Source organism: Delphinapterus leucas, chromosome 8, assembly GCF_059928025.1.
Source record: "Delphinapterus leucas isolate spDelLeu-1000000601 "Yukka" chromosome 8, BTC_Dleu_Yukka2, whole genome shotgun sequence".
Classification (NCBI taxonomy): Eukaryota; Metazoa; Chordata; class Mammalia; order Artiodactyla; family Monodontidae; genus Delphinapterus; species Delphinapterus leucas.
In genome coordinates this window covers 115,503,202-115,525,100 of record NC_143136.1, presented here as the reverse complement: position 1 = coordinate 115,525,100, position 21,899 = coordinate 115,503,202, and the positions used below count along the sequence as shown (strand labels likewise).

Here is a 21,899-nt window from a genome sequence, read left to right as displayed (position 1 = left end):
TGTGGGCTTATGGCCAAGAAGAGGGTGGGGTGGAGTGGACTGGAAATTATTAACAGAAGAAATACAGGCTAAGGGGATTCTGGTTACATAGACTCAAAAGGATTCTTGCTAAATGGAGACCAGGGTGATCAGATACCGTGTGGGTGATAGGAGGTTTGATGGCTTTGATCAACTACTGCGGGTGATCAGAGTTCAAGGGTAGGGGATTCTCATTATTCTCACTTAGCAGGGCTCTTGACAAAAACTGGTCATGCACATATAAACACAGAAGCCCACAGGTCAAGACTAGTTGAGAAGAGAATTACAAGGATCCTGTTGGCAAAGGGGTGGTCAGGGGTCTTTGTCACACTTAAGAAGAGGAATAATGAACAGACAAGTAAACCAGGGATGCACACAGAAACACAGAGAAAAGACCATCTGAGGAGTCAGTGAGAAGACGTCCATCTGCAAGCAAAGGAGAAAGGTCTGAGAAGGACCCAAACCTGCTAACACCGTGACCTTAGACTTCTTGCCTCCAGGCCTGAGAGGAATCCATTGCTCTTGTTTAATCCACCAGTCTGTTATTCTGTAATGGCCACACTAGCCAACGAGTACACCTATAATATAGACGCAGATAGACATATATGGAAATGTAAGTATCGTATTGGAAAAGGAACATCACCCATTCTTCAGAGGTGACATGAAGCTGTGTCCACTCTGGATCTCAGCCAGCACCCTCCGCCAGAGCCCTAGAGAAGGACCAGCCATGACCATCTTTATATGGAAACATGCTTCCCACCTGCACATCACGCCCAGGCTCAAGGGGAAAGCACAGCACCTCTGCTAGTCAGAATCAGGGTTCTCAACTTCACTGACATAACTCTCTGAAAGTCAAAGCATTGATCAAAATGAACATGAAAATCTTCTGGTCATTCCTCCTCTTGCGGGCATCCCTCAGCTGTGAGCATCTCCTGGGTCTGAGGAAGGTGGAGTTACAGGGTGACATCAGTGAACTGGGTGTTTCCTTGTTTCCCCTTTGCCAGGTGTCGTGTCCCAGGTGCTGGTGCAGGAATCGGGCCCAGGACTATTGAAGACCCTCTCCCTTACCCGCTCAGTCTCTGGATTATCCATCACAAACAGTGCTGGCTGCTGGGACTGGATCCCTCAGCCCCCAGGGAAAGGGCTGAGGTGACTGGGGTGCTTTGGTTCTGGGAGTAGCACAGCATACAAGATGTCTCTCCAGAAATGTCTCTCCACCTCCAGAGACACCTCACAAATTCAGTTTTCCCTGCAGCTCAGCTCCGTGATGACCTAGGACACAGCCCTGTGTTACTGTCCCAGTTGGTTCAGTGAGAAGTCAGGGTGAGTCCAGACACGACCCTCCCTGCAGGGGCCTCCCCAACCACCAGGGGGCGCTCAGGGTCATCAGGAAACAAGAGGACCCATTTCAGGGCAGGTGCAGAGGTTGGTATGGAGGGATTCTCTCTCAGAAGCTGTGGTTTCTCCACTGGATCATTGCCACCCCGGAAGCCTCATCCACAATGATTCCAGGGAACTTTCTTGTTTCTAAACTTGAGACGTTTTTCATGGATTCAGGCTTCTCTGTCTTTCCCCATCTATCTTTGGAAGAGCCGCACAGATATATTTCTTCTTGAGACCTTTATTTGAAGATTAGGTTAATACTTTCTGTTATTAGTTGTCAAGTTTTTAATCGTTTAATGACATAAATAATTTTTACTGTTGAACTTTAAATCTGCTTTCCACCATCAGATGGATTTATCCTACCATCCCCATTAGATATATTTATTCAATCTCTTTATATAAGTATGAATCAAGATATTTGTTTCATACATTGTGTTAAGGTTATATACTAAGGCATTTTCTTTGCTTCTGTAATTGTGACCACTTGTCAGCCACGGGGAGCTCTTTCAGATTGTCTCCTGTATCCTCTTTATGGGCCCCCATCCATTTCTGTGAACTTCCTTACTTTCTGGTGCTACAAGAGTCTGCAGGATAATCATGTGTATTCTCTTCTCTGGCCCTAGAATTAGCCATGCCTCAGCTGAGTTGCGGATCCTTTTCTGGAGAATAGTAACAGGAATCAGAAGACTGGGTATTAGGATACTAATGTTGGTGTCCTGTCTACTGGGAGCATTGGCTCTAGACCCTATAAGCTAAAAGACCTTGGAAATATATCTGTGTGCACTACCCCACATATACACACAGACGTCTGCAACTAGCTCTGTATCTCACCTTCTGACCTGTGTTAAGGTAAATGTGAGACAATTCTTACATCTCCAATCCTAGTGCAACAACACATGGTTAAATCCAGAGTTTCCTCCTTGCTTCTCTGTTACTTTCCATCCAACAGTAAGAAACCTCTCTCCACAGATTCCATCCAGCTACTAATTGTTCAATTCCACATGCACAGTAGTAACTGAATGCTTAGCCTGACTCCTGATGGAAATACCGTTATCCACCAGGCTCTAGTGCTTACGTGCAGTGGCTTAGAACTTAGTCTTCAGACTCCACTCATTTCCAAAGTCAAAACCTACTTTCCCTCCTTCTCCAGCCATGTTAATTCGTAGATTCACTATATTAGGTATCGTCTATACAGTGTGCATCGTTCCACCCTTCAGTCTCTGAACTTCTAAATGAAATTTATATTTATATTAAAAAGGTTCTCCTATTACTGTATATATTTTGACATATTCGTAGTGCAATGGTTCCACCACTGCAATTTCATAGAGAAGAATTTCACTATCCTTAAATATTGTCCATGTTTATCTTATGAAAATCCTTCTCCCAAATTCCTGCTAAATGCTCATCTGACTGGTTCATATATAGACTTGCCTTTTCCCAAAGGTGAAATAGATGAAACTGAACGTTTTCAGACCGATTTTTTAATTAGCAATATGCATTTAGGATTCCCTCATGTCGTTTCATGGTATAATAGTTTAATATTTAGATTGCTGAATACAATTTCACAGCATGGATACATCGCTCACTGTTTATCTGCTAATTTATGGAAGAACGTATTTGTGGCTTCCATTTTTTCTCTATTGTAAATGAAGAGACCACAATAATTCATGGGCAGTCAATGATGGAGCTCTAAGTATCAAGTCACTTATGTAAATATTACGAGCATGACCTCTGGGGTCTTACATTAAGCTCTGTCTAGGTGTGTAAGTGACTGCTCGGCCCACAGGGCCTGCACCCACTCACCCTGCTTACTCATGGGCAGCACTCCCGCCTCCCACCATCAGTCAGTGTTGGTCACAGAGAATGTGGTCATGACCAGGACCTGCAAACTCCACCCAAATGAATGAGGTTCCCCAGGGAGCTCTGTGTGGACGTGAAAACCACCCCCAAGTCGTATGTACTGTTTATGACTACAGAACTTTGACTCCAATTTGCATGCTGTTCTTCTGATCCTGGTGAGTTCAGCTGGACCCGAGCTGTTGGGTGGACTCCCTTTTGTTCTCTGTGACTTAGAAGCCTAGCCTGAAGGCAGCCAGGCTGTTTTCTTGGCCGTTTTTCTCCTGGCTCACTGCCTAACCTTTAATGCCTTACCACTCTTATGGTAAGAAAACAAAACGAAAATGAAAACAAAACACAAAAGTCAAATCCAACCAGGAAAAGATAGCTTATGAGAGAGATAACCTTGAGATCTCAGAAAGATCCAGTGTAGCCAGGCCAACCTGCTACTCATTGCTACTCACCACTACCCCCTCCCCGCCCCCCCGCCTTCTGATTACCTCTTGACCTTTGATTGGAGGCTGTTTTCATTGATTTCTTATGGTGAGGATGCTGGAGAAGAGATGCTTCTCTCACTCAGAAGGAGATCCTGGGCCCATATTTTCACTTCAGCTGCTCAAATGACAGGTTTAAATAAGGATAAAGAATCCAAAAGAGGAATTCAGGTGGGTACATTATACAGAGACAAGATTATTTTTATATCCTCTTCACTCTTCATGCTTCAGAAGTCGACCCATTAGCACTTTGGCTCAGTGTTCTCCTGCTCCTTGTCCCAAACCTGCCCCCATCTTAGGAGGGAGTGGGTGCGAGGGTGGGAAAACCCAGCTTCTTCGATAGGTACTGTAACACAAAGCCAGTGAATTGCAGGCAAAAACCACTTCATCATAATTTGCAGGAAGCTCTGTCCTGGTGTTTTTTTTTTTTTTGGTACGCGGGCCTCTCACTGCTGTGGCCTCTCCCGCTGCGGAGCACAGGCTCCAGACGCACAGGCTCAGCGGCCATGGCTTACGGGCCCAGCCGCTCCGCGGCATGTGGGATCTTCCCGGACTGGGGCACGAACCCGCGTCCCCTGCATCGGCAGGCGGACTCTCAACCACTGCGCCACCAGGGAAGCCCTACCTTTGACTTTTAAATGAACACTGAAATCAGCCTCTCTGGGGTATCTCGCTATTTTCTTCTTTCAGGTGCTATGGGACACCTTCAATCCTTTTTAGAGAAGGAGGACTGGAGCAGTGCCCTGTGCCCTTCCGGCAGGAGAGAAGCTCATGCACTTTATCGTTTCTCTCTCCCATCTTTTGTCTGAGGGAATCCCAGAAATAGCTATGATGGTAAAATATGTGAACGGCTTACTATTTATATCTGGTCTTCAGGTGCCATAATAATCATAATACATATAATTAAATATGTCCAACTAAGTTGGTGGTAAGTCTTATCTCATTTCAATGTTACTGTTCGTATTTGAAAATCCAGGATAGTTTCATCTGGAACCGGCTGTTCTGTCATTCATCAGAACTGGCTTTCTGGAGAACTGTGTTGTGCCTCCGTGATCATGCTGTGCACCCCATGCTGGAAGCTTCACTCCCCTCCCAGTGGGAGCGCAGCTTCTCATTTCCTCAGCCTTCTGTTCATGATTTATGGATCAGATGGAGGATGATGTTGGCTCCATCTGGAAAGTGGGTCAGGCAGTCTTTGAGGAGACACATTGGAGGTCTTGAAATAGTGCTCTGGATACAGACTCCATAAGTAGAGAGACTGATATGGAAGAGGAGAAAGGGCTGGACTCTCCGGAAGTGAAATCAGATTTCTCCTAGAGTGGACTTCGTCAAAGACAGAGGCTCAGCACAGTTGAAGGCAGGCATTAAAAACCCTTTCTGATCTCAGATACCTCCCTCAGAGCCCTGTCTGAGCACCGAAACTGGCCACAAGTAGACTGTTGGCCATTGGGCTAAGTCAGTCAGAAAAGCTGACTGTGTTACCGAGGAGGAGTAATATCTTGGCACCTACTGGAACAGTTACACCATTTCTTTGCCAGACTTGTCAGTCCAATGAATTGTAAAGGGTGAGGGGTACCCTATCCCATGCTCATACCTCCCCCCAACCCAAGGAGGTCAGCCATCTCCCTGAATCCTGTGTTCATAATTTCCTTGTTTTTATTTTCATCTGTGTGAGGATAACACAGTTCATTCATCTGTTCTCCTGTGGACAGGCATTCAGGATTTCCAGGTTTGTGCTGTTTAAACAGTGATGTTATTAACATTCTTGTATATATTATAGGGTACACATGGGACAGAGTTTCTTATGTGTATATATCAAGAGTGAAAGTGCTAGACCATAGAGTAGGTGAATGTTTGGCATTACTAGATAATCCAAAATTATTTTCTAAAACGATCATACTAATTTACATTTCTACCAGCAGGGCATAAGAGATTTTGTGAATCCACATCTCCTCCATCCTTCCCACAACCAGTGCCAACAACTTGGCATTATTGGACTTTTTAATTTTTGCCAATCATATAGATACAACTCATATGTCTCGTGTTTTGATTTGCATTTCCACGCTCACTAATGAGGTTGAACATTTGCTTTATGTGTTTACTGGCCATATGTGTTTCTTCTGTTTTGAAATTTCTGTTCATGTCTTGTGCTCATTTTTCAGTTGGGATATAAGTACTTTAAACTGATACATAGGAACAGTGATTTTTCTAAGGAATAGAATTAAGTTTTATTCTAAAATTAGGATTCTACTCCCAAATGAAGTTGGCACACATTATTTTATATATTAATATTATTCTTACTCTAGGAAAACCTTAATTGCATCTGAAATTCAGAGGGTATGAATGGGCAGCCACATTCACGACCTTTGGAATATTACAATCCTGAATTCAACAATTTTCAACCATCTCAACCATTATCATCCTGCTTTCCCCATCCACTTCTAGTCTAAACCACCCTTGTCTCTCACTTTGACTAATGCAACAGCTTCCTAACTGGTCTCTCTGCTTCTATTCTTGCCCTCCTCAGTCAGTCTCTATAGCAGCCCCCATGATTTTGTTACTCCTGTCAAAACCCTCCCATGACTTTCAATTGCCCTTGTAATAAAACCAAAACTCACTGCCACAGTGCAAAAAGCTCTATGTGATTTGATTGTTGCCTTCTCTCTCCATCCACCTTTCCTTGACCTCTATCCACACAGAAATTTTTGCTGTTCCTGGGACAGACCAGGCTTGATACTCTCTCAGGGGTTTTATGATCATTATCTTCTGCTGGGAAAGTTGTTCTCCTGAGTCTTCCCATGTATCGGTCTTTCACACCGTTCACTCTCCTACTCAATGCCACTTAACCAGAGGTGCTTTCCCTGACCTCCAATCTTGATATATCTTCTTATCCCACTTTATTTTTCCTCACAGGACATATTACATCTGAATGTAAGTGCCACAATGGCAGAAACTTGACTTGTTTCCTGCAGCATCACTTTTATATAGAATGGTGTCTGGCACATAGTGGACCCCCCAATAGGTATTTGTTAAATAAAATAAAATAATAAATAATGTAGATGAGAATGCTACCCAAAACTTCTTCGGTTGTTCACCTAGATGTTCACAGATAGCATTAAATCAGCATAGGTAAACCATTATCATACAGAATCGTTTCTAAGAACTAAGACGATTCTAGCTAGAATCAGGCTGATTCTAGAAAATCAAGTCAATCTTGGAGAATACCTAGAGTTGGTAGTTCTTTTTTTTTTTTTAACAAACTTTATTAGGTACATTTTACATATCGCCAGTTTCTAGTGTAAAACTCAAATGATTTTAAATAACTTTACTGAAAATAACTTTACTGAGTGGTACAGCTACCATCATCAGTTTTAGAACATTTTCATCCCCCTCAGTAAGATTCCCTTGTGCCCATTTATAGGTGATTCTTTTTTTTTTTTTTTTTTCCTACAGTTGATTCTCATTCCCATTTCCAGCCCCAAGCAACCACTAGTCCACCTTTTGTCTCCATACATTTACCTTTTCTGGACATCGCATCTCAATACAACGTGTGGTCTCTGGGTCCAGCTTCTCTCACTTAGCATAACGTTTCTGAGCTTTATCCGTGACACGGCATGTGCGGGCAATTTGTTCATTGCTATGGCTGACTAGGATTCTGCCATATGGCTGTACCACACTGTGTCTATCCATTCCCCAGTTGATGGGCCTTGTCCGTGGTTTCTGGGCTCCGGCTACTGTGAGTAAAGCTGCCGTGAACATTCATGTGTGTGTCTTTGTGTGGACATGCTGCTTTCATTTCTCTTGGGCAAATGCCCAGGAGTAGAGTCGTTGGGTCACACGATAGTTTATGTTCAGCTCTTTTGAGAAACTGCTAATCTGTTTTCCAAAGTGACTGTGCCACTTTACACTCCCACCAGAAGTATATGAAGGCTCCTGTTTTTCCACATCCTCACCAGCATTTGTTATCATCTGTCTTGTTTATTATAGCCCTTCTAGTGGGTACGTAATGGTATCTTGTGGTTTTGATTTTCATTTCCCTAAAGGCTAATGACGTTGAGTATCTTTTCATGCGCTTATTAGCCAATCGTATATCTTCTTTGGAGAAATGTCTATTCAAAGTGTTGGCAGTTCTTAAAGGTCTTAAAGGAGAGGAAGCGTATTTGTGGAAGTTTTCTCAATACACAGAATTAACTTCTACAAAGGCAGATATAGGATGGGAGTGTGCAAATTACTTATAAAGGAAGAGTGTAAACAGCATAGCTTTGTTAGAATGGAGTATCTCCAAAATGTAGTGGAGGACTAGTGGGATGGGCAAAAAAAGTTAGTAAATGGCCTTGAATGCCAGGTTGAGTAATGCAGTGTGAGAGGAGTGGTAGCACAAAGAGATTGGATTTTGACGCCTAAAAGAAGTACTTGGGTTAAATATGCCTGCACTAGTTTTCTTGTTTGTAGGGACATAACAGGATATATTCCTCAGTCTATTATAGGACTGTAGGAGAAGAATAGATTCCAATGACCATTTGGTTCATTTGTCTATCCAGGCAGAATTAAATATAGCTCATTTCTGATACATGGATATAGTTTCTACTGGAGATCACAAATTATTCTTCAAGGAAAGATATTCTCTTCTGCTCTTGGCTAATCCATTTCAATTAAAAACAACCCTGACATTCAGAAAAGCCTTCTTATTGCTTTCTTCTTTCTTTCTTTTACTTTTCTTTATAAATTTATTTATTTATTTGGCTGTGTTGGGTCTTCGTTGCTGCACGCAGGCTTTCTCTAGTTGCGGTGAGCGGGGGCTACTCTTTGTTGCGGTGTGCAGGCTTCTCATTGTGGTGGCTTCTCTTGTTGCGGAGCATGGGCTCTAGGTGCGTGAGCTTCGGTAGTTATGGCTCGTGGGCTCAGTAGTTGTGGCTCACAGGCTCTAGAGTGCAGGCTCAGTAGTTGTGGCGCACGGGCTTAGTTGCTCTGCGGCATGTGGGATCTTCCCGGACCAGGGGTCAAACCTGTGTCCCCTGCATTGGCAGGTGGATTCTTAACCGTGGTGCCACCAGGGAAGTCCCTCTTACTTCTTTCTTCACTTTTAGTTACATTTTAATTTTTTACTCTAAAATATCTGATTTGGGATATAAAAACGAACAATTGAGATAGCTACTTTTCGTCACATTCGGTCTTCATGATACTGCAGATTCTTGAAAACTGTTTCTCTTTTTAGCCTTTGTTCCCTAGTCTGCTTTTTCTATGCTCATGAAGAACCCATCCCTCCGCACACACTGTGATAAGTGATGGCCATATAGACTGGAAGCCAGCCCCATCACCCAAGAACATTCACTGACACAGTGAACAAAAGGAACTGAAAGCTTCCTGTGCCAAAACTTCTCTAAAATTCTCCTGTGTTTGAATAGGGAGTTGTTGGTAAAGACCAGGCAAAATTTTCCCTGAAACTATTGATTCCCAAGGGTAAATCAAAAGGACAAGTGGAAATGATTTATATATGCCACAGGACTCAGGCTTCTGCCTCAGACCTACTTAAATGCTAGTACCGAAAGCAATCAAAAGAAGACACTTCTAAGTAAACGTCAATAACTGTCTCACAGGTATGGACGTTCTCTCTTCCCTTTCCCTGGGGACAACCCAGACTTACAGCTAATCTGTCATTGAGCACTTACTGTCTGTAAGAGGAGGAGAAAGAGGAGGAAGAGGAGGAGAGACCAACTGACCACAGATTAGATAGGAAATCTTAAAGTAAATTTCTTTGCCTCCTTTTTTTTTTTTTTCTTTAGGGATAGCAGCAGAGGTCTGGAGGAAACTTTTTTTTTTTTTTAAGTAGGCATACATAATATTACTGTTAAAATAAAACGATAGATTTGCAGAACTGTTTTGTACCTGGATTCATATTTAGGTTTGTCATTTTCTTAGCCTGCGGCTATTCCTGAAACATGTGCAGTGATTGTCTTCTTTCACATTTTGTTGGCATATATTTCCATGTTATGTTTCTTTGTTTTCCTTTTCCATACAATCCTGATGTTAAGATGATGTCTGCAATTTCAACAATATCAACGTTACTGGATTAATTTCCTTCAAGTTTTTTAAAATAACAGCAAAAAGTTTATAAGCAGCTTACTACTCTAAACTTGTTCTTTATAAGTTTGTTTGGATTTACAAGTTTCTGCTCTTCATCAATGAGGAACTGTCATTAGTTAGTGTATCCTATGTGTGCATGATCCTGGGCACTTGAAGATCTCAACTTGCAGAAGCTCCTGTGTTCGGATGGAGAGACGAGTCCTAAACTGATCATGAAGTAAACCCCCATTATGCCCAAGGTACTATGCTGATGAAAGCTATATCATGAATTATAACAACATATGGGTACACATGGTGTGAGGGGCTTCCCTCCAGCAAGGGAAGCAGGCAAAATCGAGCAGAGACAAAATAATCCATTTCCCATCTTTTGCTATCCACAAAGTCCATATTTCGGTAAACTTTGTTTCAAATTTTTTGGTTGTTCTTATTTCTTAATAAGAAAAAGAGACGATCCTTGCATTGAATGGAGTTGAGCTTTGAATAATTAATTTGGTGTAATTTTTTTGTGAAGGTCGTATTGGTCCTTTCCTGCACTGCTGAATGTCAGGTCAGTGTCATGGGACATTGTTTGGAGACATACTTCGCCTCAGCACATTCAGGATTCTCCTAACATAAGTGCCATTTCCTGGCGTTTTCTTCCCTTGTGATCAGGAAGTTCTTCAAGTGTCTTTAGTTTACAGAACCATTTTGTGTGCATGGGGGTAAGGGGATTAGGGAAACTAGCAATTTGGGTCAAAGCCCTAGTGACTCTATAGATGATACTGCGTTTGCACTTCACTGGGAATGCAAGAACAGCCCAAGTCATGACTTCACAGTGAAAAACAGAGGAGACGACTCTGGAAAGAGCAGGAGTGTTGTTAGAAGCGATGCTGACAGGGAGTAAGAGTTTTAAGGGTAAACTGGAGGCAGATGAGAATAAACTGCTAAGTAAAAAACATAAACATCTTGAGTAAGCTTTCTCAGTTAGAAATAGTTTTTTTTTCTTGCTAGATTTCAGGCATATTTTCATCCCTTAATTTGACTTTCTCCTCTTTCCACATTAAATGGATGGAAAAGTGTTACCAAAAAGTCAGGGGTTATAATGATGAAAAGCACATCTCAGAGCAGTGGTTCTCAAAGTGTGTTCCCTGGACCAGCAGTTTTAACATCACAGGGGAATTTGTTAGGAATGCAAATTCTCAGGCCTTATTCTAGACCTACCAAGTCAGCAGTTTTGGGGCTAAGGCCACTAATTTGTGCTTTGACAAAAGTTCTCCAGGTATATCTAGTGTGTATCAACATTTGAGAACCACTGGTGTAGTGATTAAGGGTATGACATCTGGAGCCAGATAGCTGTAGTACTTAGGGCAATTCATTTGTTTGTTTGTTTCCCATCTGTAAAATGGTAGCTGTACCAAACTCACAGTGTGGTAATGGAGACTAAATGAGCTAAAGTGTGTAAAATCCTTAGAGCAATGCCTGGCCACTGTAAGTGCTATATAAATGATTAGGTGATGATGATAATCTCTTTATAGGTGTTATTTTCATTTTTTCCCCCCACAGGGTACATTTCACAATTTACAGCACAGCTTTTTGTTTACCAGGAGAGCTTCTCCCCTATTATCTTAGAGTTATTTTCCATGGCTCAAAGCAGCATTTCTCAGCATGTGCTCCATGGCTTATTTGCATCAAAACCACCTGTGGTGCTTATTAAAATGCAGATTCTTAACTTCCCCCCAGACCTACAGCAGTGATCAGAATTCTCTAGTGACTCTTCTTCACCCAGAAATTTCAAAACCACCACCCTTGGATAACAAAGACTATGATCTTCATTTTGCAAATGGGAACGTGAGGCACAGGGGGTAGCATAAGCTCAGGGAAATCCAGAATCTCAGTAAGACCACGAATAAGAACTGGATTTCTGATTTTGTGTTCTATTGACAGATTATGCTGCTTCTTTGTGGCTTTATTTGCTTTATCAAGAATTTGATTCGGGTTGTGCCACTTTGTTTACTGAGACCTAGCATTATTTAACCTAAAAATAACATTTACATTATAAATCTAGAACTATCAAAAATGATGAGTTCCGAAAAATATACCTGGACCATTATCCATCACTCAGCTAAAACTGTTTCAGTTGTGGCTGTATCTAATACATCACTATTTTTTTTTTAAGTTAAGTATTCTTAAAAATTAATTAAATTTTTTTGGCTGCGCTGGGTCTTCGTTGCTGTGCCTGGGCTTTCTCTAGTTGCGGACAGTGGGGGCTACTCTTCGTTGCGGTGTGTGGGCTTCTCATTGCGGTGGCTTCTCTTGTTGCGGAGCATGGGCTGTAGGCGCACAGGCTTCAGTAGTTGTGCCTCGTGGGCTCTAGAGCGCAGGCTCAGTAGTTGTAGCGCAGGGGCTTAGTTGCTCCGCAGCAGGTGGGATCTTCCTGGACCAGGGCTCGAACCCATGGGCCCTACGCTGGCAGGTGGATTCTTTTCTTTTTTTTGCGGTATGCGGGCCTCTCACTGTTGTGGCCTCTTCCGTTGCGGAGCACAGGCTCCGGACGCGCAGGCTCAGTGGCCATGGCTCACGGGCCTAGCCGCTCGGCAGCATGTGGGATCTTCCCAGACCGGGGCACGAACCTGTGTCCCCTGCATCGGCAGGTGGACTCTCAACCACTGTGCCACCAGGGAAGCCCTGGCAGGTGGATTCTTAACCACTGCACCACCAGGGAAGTCCCTAATACATCACTCTTATGTTAAAGATGAACTAAAAGGGCTCAGAGAGGTTGAGGAAACTGTCAAAAGTCACATGACTAGACATCAGCAGTGTGGAAATCAGAGCTTGGTCTCCCAACTGCCAATCCAGTGTCCTTTCGCCATATCCCACTGTCCTAATCCTTGCTGATTTAAATGATTTAAAGGAGCACTTAAATTTTAGAAACAACTTTACCTATACTGCTCACATAAAATCTGGTCTCAGCAGTTTTTTTTAACCTCCTTTAATTTCTTTTACTTAAAGATATGCTAATATCACATCTTCCTTTTTACAGTAATGATAAATCAATAATATACTGACAACTAATAACTCAAAGCTCCACTGCATAATGCTTTTTCATCAGTGCAAATTTGACTGTTCTAAAGCAGTTAGATTGACTTTTCAGGCTGTGATGAAAACGCTTTGGGCCTTGTCACACAGGGCCTACAGGTCTTGTATACACTGACCTATTACAGTCAAGCTCCCACACAGTATTAATATGCATTTAGATAACTTAGCTCTTAACTTGAGGCTACACAGGGATATTTATCTCCTCTACAAATCACGCTCGTGTAATTGGTGGGACAGAGGTGCTATTCATGCCAGGATCACTTGATTATCCTATAAAATGATTTTCTTTTTGTCTCAATTGTTTGTATTTTTATATTATATATGAACTTCATCTTAATGCAGTCATCTTTTCCCACTTCTCTTTCCTGCTAAGTTTCTTTTCATCTTACCCTTAGCTAGTTCACTACTACTTACTACCTAGTTAACTACTCCTCATTTTTACATCTTAGCTCAACTGTTACCTCCTCATAGAAGTCTTCCTTTTCTTTCTCTCTCTCTATAAGAATCTCCCTGCCCCCATACCATGCACTCTTTGTAACTTTACAGCGTTTATTTCTTCATGGCACTGATCACAATATGTAATTTTAAAATTTATTTGTTTGCTTTTTTATTGTTTCTCTCTCTATACACTTGACTGTGAGGTCCATGTGTCCATCATGCAGGTGTCTGCCCGAGTACTAAGCATGATGCCTGATACACAGCAGAGGCTAAGCCAACATTTGTTGAATGAATATGTCTGTGAGTTGCTGTGGAATTTTGTAGTCTGCTTAGAGGGGTATGAGTATGTGTTATATCTTGGTCCCCTATGATAACTTCTTTTGGATGATCTCCTTCAGTGACAGACACTAACATAGACGTAGGGTTGTCTATCTACTCAGTTAGTTTCCTTGACTCCAGATCTATTAAATGGACAGGCCTCCTAGACCATTTGGACCATGGTACCTTATCGTGAGTAAACCTAGGTTTTCTAGATCATTCTAGACCACGATGTACTATCTTCCAGAGCTTGTATTCTATGGTAGCCTCTGGTCACAGGTGGTTATTGAGCACTTGAAATGTAGCTAGTATGAAGTTCCATATGCTGTGAGTGTAAAATACACATTGGATTCTGAGGATTTAGTATAAAAATGTAGAATATCTCAGTAATACCTGTCATACTGTTTACTTATTGAATAACATTTTGGGTCTATTGGGCTAAATAAAATATATTATTACATTTAATTTCACTTTTTTTCTTTTTACTCTTAAAAAGTGCTACTGGAACATTTGAGATTATATATGTGGATCACATTTGTGACTCACATTATATTTCTATTGGGCAGTGTTGTTCTAGACCTAACTAGTTCACCTCTGTTGTTTGGCAGTGTGGACTGAAGGTGATCCCCTGAAGGGAATGCCCAAATTGCAAGAGCCTCTCATAGCCTGCTCCATTCTTGTTAGCTGTGCACTAGGGGAAGAACTGGCACTCCAGGAGAGTGGCTCAGGTGTCATTTCAGTACTCCCTCAGTGTCAAATCACGAGGCCCACATACAGTTTGCATCCCGAGACACAGAAACTTCAAATATATTGTTAGTGTCCATATATCTTGCTTAAAATAATGATAGGACCAGAACCCAGATCTTTCAATTATGCTAAGTCATTGAATTACTTATAGAAGGACTGACTAATAAAATTATATCTTCCTTTTAAAATGCAATACTAGAAAATTTTAAAGGATTGTTAATTAGTTATACAGGTTTTCTTTAAAAAAATCAATTAATGATGAAATTACACCAGTCTTTAGACAACTAAATAGAAAATCATATTGTATACTCTGATAAATTAAACAAACAGAAACTCCTATTATTGCCACGTGTGCTATAGTAGAGGATTAAACTGGGATGACCTTTATTTGGCAAAAGCATATACACTGCAAAGCAAAATTTAAACAAGTCAGATATGAACATGAACTCTACTTGTAAATAAACACAAATCTAATAACCATTCTTTGCAAAGCTATAAAAACTCCCTTGGAGACCATACACTGCAGTTTGGAAAACTGGTTGCTATGTCTTATTCCAAAAGCCCTCACCACTGACACATCAGGCAGACTTCTCTTCTTAGGTAAGGAGATGGATTCCTAAATAATTAGCTTCATCATCATTATCTTCTGGTTCATTCATTAGTTTAGCAAATATTTAGTGGGAACCAACTATGTGCCAGGCATCTGTGTGTTCTAGGTGCTCAAGATGCTACAGTGACCAATGCAGACAAACTTTTGCTCTTTGGAGCTTAAATTTTTGTGCTTAGGTATTTTCTCAACAGGAAGAATAAAATGAAAGGATAAAGCAAATCTAAGCAGTGCTACCTTAGAATGCCACAGGTAACTTTTTTTTTTTTTTTAAGTTGGGAATCGAAGTGAATTTGAGACTTTCTATCCTGTGTCTTTCTTGGGGAATTTGAAAGTGGAGGTGCATATGGAAGGTGGAGGTGCATAAAACCATACCTATCCAAAGTACTAATTAGTATTTTCAGAATGAAAATGTCAGAAGACCCTATTAAAGCTTCAAATAAAACCATTAGACTGTGTTAAGGGATTTTCCAATCATTCTGGGGGGTCTTGGCATACTTATTCAGTTCTTCTTTCTTCTGCTGGGACATCCCAACCTATAGTTAACCAGATGTCTTAGTTCTTACATCCATTAATTCTAGGAACTCCCAGTCAGAATGGCTTCCCTTCCCGCCCAACAGACTCATTCTCATTCTCTCACAGTCCGAGTCCTGCCCCGGCACATATTCTCTCCCTTCCACATATTCACTTGCTTACACTTCCACAGGTTCCCCTTCATCCCTTTCAAGCAGAGAGGCTCCTTTAATATGGCATTTTCCCCTTAAAGTTCAGCCGGTAGATGTCTCCATTACTCCCTTATAGCGAAGACCTCGGCAAGTAGGGTTTAATCATTTCTTTAACCGACAACAAGGAAGAAGATTTGATAATTTGCCCAAAATGAGCAGATGCTCGGGAGGACACGTCTCCATCCTACGTCCCTTCCCTCCGATTTAAGCCACAAATGAAAACTACTTTCTCCCTCTTTACCAGGCAAAAGGAAAGGCTGATTTAACTAAGCATGCAAGATGCCAACACCCTCCTCCTCGGTACATCCAAGTTTCCTTCGCTCTGAGCCACCACAAGTCTGCTTCTCCCTTCACTCCGCCCACCCCACCTCTCACCCCCTCAGGTTCCCGAGTCATCAGGGAACGCGAGCGGGTGAAAGGACTCAGCGAAGCTGCATTCCGCGCCACCGCCTCCTCCTGCGCCTCGGGTTCAGCACTGGACAGCTCCCGCACCAGCCCAACAAACGGCAGTCGGCTGATTGACAGAGGAGCCGGCCAAACAGGGCACAAGACGACTTGAAGCCGCCCTACCAGGGTTTGGTTGCGGCCAAGCCGCCTCTTTAAACCGGCTTTCCTCCCGAGAGCAGGGAGAGGCAGGAGTGTGGTTTGTGGCCAAACTTAAAGACTCCAATTAACCAGCTGCCTAGCCCTCGTGGTTCCGGAAAGACAAACGCCTTAAAAGAAACCCTAGCTGCTACGCTCGCGGTGCGGGTCTGGGCGCGCGCGCTCCGCGCCTCGGGGCGAAGCGGACGAGGAGGAGCCTGAGCCGGGAGGCGGGAACGACCTGCCACGGGCGAGACGATGGAGCAGTGTCTTTGGCGGCCGCGGCGGCGGCGGCAGCAGCAGCAGCAGCAGCAGCAGCAGCAGCTCCTGAACACACCTCAATGAGAGCGGCGGTGGAAGCTGCTAAGCAGAAAGACGTAAGCAGGCCAACTATAGCTGCCGGCGGCGAGAGGGGATGTAAGGTGCCGGGCTCCAGGCTGCGAGGTGCGCAATCCCGAGCAGACCCATGGTGGAGCAGGAGCAGCCGGCGTTGCCACAGGTGATCTGATCTCCTGCGACGGTAGCTCAGTCAGCCGCGCGTATGTCAGAACATCCCTACTTTAAAGTCCTTTTGGACTGGGTGCCAGCTGAAAAGGGGGAAGACTCCTAGAAAAAGTCTTAGTGCTGATAGATTGACGACCAAAATTTAAAAAGTGACTCCCTCCGTTACCTCCTCTCCTTGCTGCGAGGCAGATGGGAGCCATGGCTAACCCCTTACTCTGCTGCCTCCTGCTCGTTCACCTGGGATTGGGAGCTGCCGGCGCCAGCCGCGACCCTCCAAGTCGGACGGATTCCTCTCGATAGAAGGCCCTGAGGGCGAAGCAGCACGCCCAGCAGCCGGCTCGAGCCTCTGCCTCGGACCCCTCGGCTCCCTGGAGCCGCTCCACCGACGGCACCATCTTGGCGCAGAAAATCGCCGAGGAGGTGCCCATGGACGTGGCCTCTTACCTCTACACCGGGGACTCCCACCAGCTGAAGCGAGCCAACTGCTCCAGCCGCTACGAGTTGGCGGGCCTGCCGGGGAAGTCGCCTGCCCTAGCCAGCTCCCATTCCTCCTTGCACGGGGCGCTGGACACGCTGACACACGCCACCAACTTCCTCAACATGATGCTGTAGAGCAATAAGTCGCGGGAGCAGAACTCGCAGGACGACCTGGAGTGGTACCGGGCACTGGTGCGGAGCCTCCTGGAGGGTGAGCCCAGCATCTCCCGGGCGGCCATCACCTTCAGCACCGAGTCGCTGTCCGCCCCAGCCCCGCAGGTCTTCCTCCAGGCCACGCGCGAGGAGAGTCGCATCCTGCTCCAGGACCTGTCCTCCTCAGCACACCACCTGGCCAACGCCACGCTGGAGACCGAGTGGTTCCGCGGCCTCCGGCGCAAGTGGAGGACTCACTTGCACCGCCGCGGCTCCAATCAGGGGCCCCGGGGCCTGGGCCACAGCTGGCGGCGCAGGGACGGTCTTAGCGGGGACAAGAGCCACGTCAAGTGGTCTCCGCCTTACCTGGAGTGCGAGAACGGCAGTTACAAGCCCGGGTGGGTGGTCACTCTCTCCGCTGCTTTCTACGGGTTGCAGCCTAACCTGGTCCCGGAATTCAGGTAGGGAGGGAAAAAAGATCAAAGCAAAGCCTTCCTTCCGGGTTCATGGGTAGGTGCGCGTGTGGGGAAGGAACACTGTGGCTGTGACATTTAGGCCTCCCACCTTCAAAGCAGAGACCCAGGCTGAGGGACACCCCACGCAGGCGCAAGTGCTTAGGGACAAGAAGTGCCCCGCATTTGTCAGCTTCAGACACTCAGCAAAAGCTTTTCTCTCAAATCAGTTCCCCTGCAAGGGGCAAGGGACGGGAGCTCTTGGTAGAGCTGAGAGATGCCCTATGTTTCTCTCTAGCCCTCGGGAGAGCAGGGAGGGGAGTTCCCGGTCAGGGGTGATGCACTGCACCCTGGCAAGCTCAGGGCATGCCAGCCAGGCACAGAGTGGCGTGCCAACTCACAAGAGTAGGAAAGGGAGTGGGAAGAAAAGAGTTCGTTATTCCCGCTACTTCGGGATAGCCTCTATCTACTTCCTCCTACGTGTGTAGTTTGAGGCGCCAGTCTGTTGTTAGTCAGTTACCAGAGCGCCTAATGAAAACGCTGCAATCCCCTGGGCAGTTCTGTCCCTTCAGCAGTGAGTCAGTCCCAGCAGCACAGCTGTCTCTAGGATCCATACTTTGCAGTTTGACAGGTGCGCTCCTTCTACTTGTCTCCCTCCTTCCCTCAACCCATCTCCCATTCCTTGGTCCCCTCTTTCTCCTGTTTTCTGTGTTAGGCACACCTAGGGGTTCTCTGGCCCTTCACATACACACACTTTATAAATGAACCTGGTTGAGTCATCCTAGGGAGGGAGGGATCAGTTCTCACTGAATGCACTCAGGGAGCTCAGAGAAAATTTAGTAACAGTTCTGTATTTCCTGCCTCACGGTGTAGCATTTGTGGGAAGATGAGAATTTGCAGATTAGCAGGTGGTAACTTGTGCCCTGGGACGTGCCTGATTTTTGGGGTGAGGGACTTTTAGAAGTAGCCCTGTTGAGTGAACATGAGGAACAGAAAGGAAAGAGTGGAAACTCCACAGAAGGCCTGGGAGAAGGCCACAGATTGACTGGTATCCTCCCCAATTCCCAATGGGAAGAAGGTCTTGGGGGTTGAGGTTGCTTCTGTACTTTTTGGGAAACTGGGCAAAAGTGAGAAACCTGTGTGTGTTTTAATGCCCTTTTGGTACAACAAGGACAGGATGATGACCTGGTGAAAGTTACCAGGGGGAGTACTGGGTGGGCAAATGGGAGGAGTCAGAAAGCTTATATGTCTTGGCACTGTTATTTACTGCTGAATGACCTCGAGAAAGTTGCTTAATCTCTCTGGGCCTCAACAACTTACCTATCAAGTAAGGGAGTTGAACTAGATGGTCTCTAGGGAGCCATCCAGTTATAAAACTCTGTGGCTTTTAATGCTGGCAACACTTGAGAAGGTATAAATGAAAAGTAACCTCCTTTCTCTAATTCTGTATGACCATATTAAATGTTTTTTGTGTGTGTCTATCTCTTTAAAGGATCTTGTCTTAAACCAGCGTAACTCTTTCCTACTTTAAGGATAATCTTACTTCCTCCTGACTTCTGTAGGATCCTATTAGTAAAAGCTGAGCCCAGCTTTGAGTCTTTGCTATATTATTTGCTCAGAAAAGATCTGCAGATGCCATTCACTGCTAGAAAATTGCTTTTGGCCTTCGCATAAGCCTTTTCAGGGAGTCCCAGGGCCCAGGACTGAAAGATCAGTTGATCAATCGATCGATTGATCTATCCATTCATCCAGCTTACTAACGTGTATTGATACTTTATGTTAGGCTCTGTGCTAACTGCTTTGCATGTATTATCTTGATTAAGCCTCACGACAAACCTGAGTTAGGTTTTATTAGTTTCCCCGTTTTACAGAAAAGGAACCTGAAGCACAGAGAGATTAAGCTTCTTTCCTAAGATCACGCAGCAGTTAAGCAGCAGAGTCGGGATTTGAGCTCGACTCACACTTTTAACCACTATGCTAAACTCTGTCTCATGAAGGTGTCCTAAGAATGCTGCATGTATTGCAGCTGCTGCATAAAAATATATGTATTTTCAAGGGTCAGATGTGAGACTGGGGATGAGAACCATTCATTTTCAGAAGTATTTCTCATAAGGCTCAGAAACCACAGGTCACCTACATGAACTCAGGCCTTCCGCAGGCCAAGATAAAAGGCTGAGACACCAGGGGTCATGTTGTGTAGGCTCACACGACCCGATCTAATTTTTGGACTATGTTCAGAAAATAGATTGTTTCCTCTGGCTGAGTCTCTTTAAGTGCCTTCCTAGTCATCGATGGTGTTCTTTAGCCAAGGCACGAAGCCAGGCCATTTAGTGTGTGGCTCTCTACAGAATCTGGCTCCTCCTAGCAGCACGCATGAAGAGCAGAATAAGTGCTCTCCTGTGAGTACTTTTGCCCCATGTCCCAAGCTCCTCAAGTACTGTATTGAGGATTCGCACAGATGTTAATTATAGGAACTGGAAGAAATCTTAGATCAGATGGTTCTTCCTGTTTCATAAAGAAACAGATAAGAAAGGTGAAGTGACTTGTCCAAGAATCACATATCGAGCTTTTAACAACAGCAGAAATAGGATCCAGGCCTTCTGCCTCTGGTTCACACTATGCCATATATATATATAAATTTCAACGGGCCTTTTCTGTCTCTTCATACTCATAAAAGGCAAATGTTTTTGATGTTGTTGATGTTTTATCACCTAAGATGTGTATTCTAAACTTTTATAACGTAAGTGAATAATATTGTACAGGTATGGTAACAGGTAAACCTCAAATGAATTTCTGAGAAACCATGACTAGGCTCTAATCATGATTTTAAATCTATTTTGAATCTATAGAGTGTTATTTGCAAAAAGCCTTATCTGTAATAAAAAAAATTTGCTAATGATTTCCTCATGGAAGAGAAGAGGAGGATAAACTTTGTAGTTAAGACTTTCATTTAACTTCAGTTACTATTTCAGCTAATATTTCGCCAGGTCTTACTTACAAGGTTCAAGATTTAAATTATATTCTATTTTTAGAGAATTCAAATCTGAAATATGAAATTCAAAAGTAATGTGGAAAACATGGTCAACTACCTTCTTATATTAATGCTTATCACTGTAAAACACCTCTCAGAATAAATTTTATTCCCCTCTGCTTCAGAATGACACAGGTTTCTTACATTTTAAGGCCTAGTGTAAGACTCACATGTGAAGAGAAGTTTATTGCTCTTTTTTTCCCCCCCAAAATGGCATTAGTGTTTTACCTAAATGGCTCCTGAGTCTTGTTATAGACCTATAGTATAAACACTTAAGTTCTCATCTTCTATCCCAGCAAAAAAAAAAAAGAGAGACTAACAATTTAAGGTATACTCTAAATTATTTTTATTTATCATCTTAGGTTTGTGATGTCCTTGCAGAGTTTTCTTCAAAGTTAAGTCCTTTGCTTTTGTATACTAATTTTTCTGTGTGGAACTTAAAGTACTATGGAGTTTGAGCCCATTCTAATGAACTCATAGACATATTCCTGGTGGTGGTTGGAACTGTTTAGTGCCTAGGATGAATATAAGGTACCTAAGTGTTTGTTGAATTTAAATTAAGGTAAAGGAACCTTTGGGAATTCTTACTTGATGAGCCATAAGGGATTTTGGAATTCATTTGGTTTCTTTCCTCTTCTCATTGTACAGTGGAGGAAAGTAAGACCCAGAGGGCTAAAGGAATTTGCTAAGAGTGGCACAGCTCTTTTGTGGTGGGTTAGAATTAATGGGAACCAATATATATTGAGCATCTACTATGTGTCAGATGTTTTATAAATATCCCACTGCATGTAGTTCTTAGTATTCTCAGGTAGTTACAACTTCAGGAAAGTTGAGCAACTTGCCCAGGGCAACACAGCTAGTAAATTAGGGAGCGTGAATTAAATTTAGATCTATCTAGCTATGAGGCTTGTATTGTCTTTCTACTACCCTATGACGCTATCTCTTAATTACCAATTTTGTTTTCACCTTGTTATT

At 43.6% G+C, this 21,899-nt stretch overlaps 1 pseudogene; it reads left to right on the top strand.

The window, feature by feature from the left end:
- The first annotated feature begins 8,605 nt into the window (after nucleotides 1–8,605).
- Nucleotides 8,606–20,907, top strand: LOC149748640 (metabotropic glycine receptor pseudogene; annotated as a pseudogene).
- Nucleotides 20,908–21,899: the final 992 nt, after the last annotated feature.